This window comes from Otolemur garnettii, unplaced genomic scaffold (genome assembly GCF_000181295.1).
Source record: "Otolemur garnettii isolate 467f Iridium unplaced genomic scaffold, OtoGar3 scaffold00055, whole genome shotgun sequence".
NCBI classification, from domain to species: domain Eukaryota; kingdom Metazoa; phylum Chordata; class Mammalia; order Primates; family Galagidae; genus Otolemur; species Otolemur garnettii.
In genome coordinates this window covers 6,966,377-6,970,004 of record NW_003852450.1, presented here as the reverse complement: position 1 = coordinate 6,970,004, position 3,628 = coordinate 6,966,377, and positions in this window count along the sequence as shown.

Here is a 3,628-nt window from a genome sequence, read left to right as displayed (position 1 = left end):
ACTTGCGAGGCTAAGGCAAGAGAATCGCTTAAGGCCAAGAGTTTGATGTTGCTGTGAGCTGTGACACCACGGCACTCTACCAAGGGTAACATAGACTTTGTCTCAAAAAAAAAAAAAATTATTCAGTAATAATAGAAGCTATTTTTGAAAGAGAAAATGATAGGGTATATACATAATAACTACATAAATGATCTCAAATCTTGCATTTATTTAATCCTAAATGTCCTGATAACATTAAGGATCTGAATAAGTCACAATCCCAAATTATAATATTTTATAGTAGTTTATGAGAAAAAGTAAATGCTATAACAAATTTGGAAATTCAAAAAGATCTGAAGATCTGGGCACAGTGGCTCATGCCTATAATCCTAGCACTCTGGGAGACCAAGGTGGGACGACTGCTAGAGCTCAGGAGATGGAGACCAGCTTGAGCAAGAGCAAGAGCATCTCTACTGAATATAGAAAAACTAGCCTGGCATGATGGCACACAGCTGTAATCCCAGCTAGTTGGTAGGTAAAGGCAAAGAGGACATCTTGAGCACACAAGTTTGAGGTTGCTGTGTGTGAAACTGCTGCTCTATCACCCAAGGCAACAGAGTGAGACTCTGTCTCCAAACAAAACAAAACAACTAAAACCAGAAATCTAATGTACAGCCCTATTAAATGACAAAAATCAATGATACTATAATAGCTTGCCTTAATATAATACCATATTACTATGGTTCTTTGAGGACCATTTTTTCATTTTATATGTTTTTGATTAGGTGAGTGCCTGGCTTAAAAATGTTTTGAAATAAATGGTGAGAAATCTAATGGGATGTCATAAAAAAAGGTTATTTTTTTTAAAGCAAAGCTTCACACAGATGCATAGTCTTGAAGTGATCATCACATTTTAGGATCTGGTTCTCAGCAGTAAACCTGGTTGCAATTGGGCTTAAGGTAACTAATTCATGTCAAGCTCACTCCAAAAGACTTAAACTAACCAGAGGCCAATTTATTTATTTGCAAAACTACAGTAAACATTTTAACTCAAAACATTCTTTCCCTAAGTTAGTTCTAATTGGGAAACTAATTGTAATCAAAAGATTACCTGGGGGGCAGATTGTAAAGTTAGTTAGACTGTAGTAATTTATGATTATCAACTTTGATACATCTATCTTAACCACAGGATGACAGTCAAAGGTAACTAAATTTGTGTACTGACTGGATCAAGACACTCTCCTGAATAGTGCTGCAAAGACTAATTTTGGTCCTTTGGTTCTCTTTTTCTGAATCTGTAGGCATGGGCTGAGGCAGGACCTCTTTTGAGGTCAAAGTTTGAGGGTGCAGTGAACTATGATGACATCATTGCACTCTAGCCTGGGTAACTGAGGAAGACTCCTTCTCAATAAAAAATAAATAATATTTAAATAGAATTAATAATATCACAGTTAATATATTAAAAATAATCAATTACAGTCCTTACTTCCAAGTTTTCTCAGCCACACCTTCAGGACCATCACCTCTTGGAGCAAGTTACTTGATGAAAAAAATAACCTCATCTTTCATATACAGAGTTTTACTACTTTCTTAGTAAGCAGATACTGGGAATCAATTATGGTCTGCCTTCCCTCTCTATGGATTCCGAATTCATAGATTCTATCAACAGCAGATTGAAAATATTAAAAAAAAATTGCGTCTGTCCTGAACATACACTGTACAGACTTCTTTCATCATTATCCCCTAAACAACACCATGTGACAGCTATTTACACAGCATTTTTACATAGTAATATGGTATTAGATTACGAATTATAAGTAAACTGTAAGTAATCTAGAGATACATCGGTCCCCAAACAATCAATAACTGCCTGCTTTCTGGGTGTAAAGGTTCTTTCTAATCTAACCCCAAACCTTTCAGCCTCCTGAAATGCAGTAACTACTCACAAACTACTTATATGCTTCAGCCACACTGACCTATTTAATGTGTTAAATTACAACTCCTTCCTCTTCTCCAGTAATGCATCCTAATCCCTTACACCTTTCAAACATCGCCCTGTGGGCTTCCACATCAACTAGCATCATGTCGTAAATCCCCTGACAGCGTCTCCTTTTTAGGGTAAATTCCTTGAGAACAGTCTCTAGTCTCTTACAGTGTGTGTGTGTGTGTGTTTTGTATACATTCCCTACTAAGTTTGAATAATTAAAGAATAAAACGTGGGTCTGGACCAGATGTCGCACAGCCTATGTACACCCCCTAGCGAGCACACGACGCCTGTCCACAGGGGCAAATTTCTCCCCATTGAGGCCAGAGGTTGGCTGGGGAGAGCTCCCGCCACCGCTTCACCCCAGAGAGCCTCCGCACAACACTGGCTTTTCTGAGATTCTCCCATCAGAACCCTCATTAGGCGGCAACAGGATTCCTCCCCTACCCCACCCCCAAGACTCACAATAACCTGCTCCCGGGTAAGTTCTCTCAGGAAGGGAACCGGCAAACTTGGGTCTCTTACCTGCGTGGACCAATATAGAAGGCAGCAGCGCGCGAGCTAAAGACTTGGCGCCTGCGCGAACCCAGACGGTTGGCGTGACTCCGCCTCCTGCCCTGCAAGGATTGTGATTGGCCCACAGCTATCCACCTGGAGGGAGGGCAGCGGCCTATTGGCCAGAGCTCTAAACCTTCTTTCACTCGCGCCGCATTCAAATTGGAACGCGCGCCAAGCGTCGCCGTGAATGGGCGTCTCTAGTTCCGCTGCACTACCTGGTCGGACCCGTGCGGTTTCAAGTTCGGTTACAGAGTACGCCCTATTTGGCATAAAGGGAAAGTACTGGAAAATCGCCTCTTAGGAAGAACAATAAAAGGAACTGGAAACAGTTAATCTGGAGCAGGGAGTAAGAGATGGCTAACTCAATTTCTTTTAAATATTTTTCGCATTGTTAATTAACTCTTTGGGGCACGATATCGGCATGGAAGATTTTAGGACTTTAGAGGACACATCCAAGACCAATGGATGAGAGTTTATGAAGCTCAATAAAGCATTCTATTAAGTAGAACTTTGAAAAACAAAGTAGGTAAACTTGGGAGGTAGCGAATTCCTTCATCACTGAAAGTGTTCAAGTGGAAGTTAAGTAATCATTTGTCGCGGATAGTGTGTGAGGAATTCTTCCATTGGGTGGAAGTTTGGAATCTAAGCCAACCTTGACTTCTTAGAGCTGTCTCTGCCAGAAGTGAATGCTCCATGAGAGCTAAAGGATGTCTCAGGCCTGACTTAAATTTAAAGGAAGTGGCTGGAACTTGACTAGCCTTTGGGAATAGCTGTGGGTGTTAAGAAGCAGTAGGTTCTCCATGACTATTACATGGCATGTTTCCTATCTCCCAGAAAGCTCAAACACATTCACTAGGATTCTGTGATTCTACCTTGGGGTTCCTCACCATAGCTGTAGGAATAAACTAACTAAAAAAGCTAATGAACTATTATGAAAATTATGAAGTTGGCTCGGCACCTGTGGCTCAAGCGGCTAAGGTGCCAGCCACGAACACCTGAGCTGGCAGGTTCGAATCCAGCCCAGGCAGCCAAACAACAATGACGGCTGCAACCAAAAAATAGTCGGGCGTTGTGGCGGGTGCCTGTAGCAGCTGAGGCGCCAGCCAC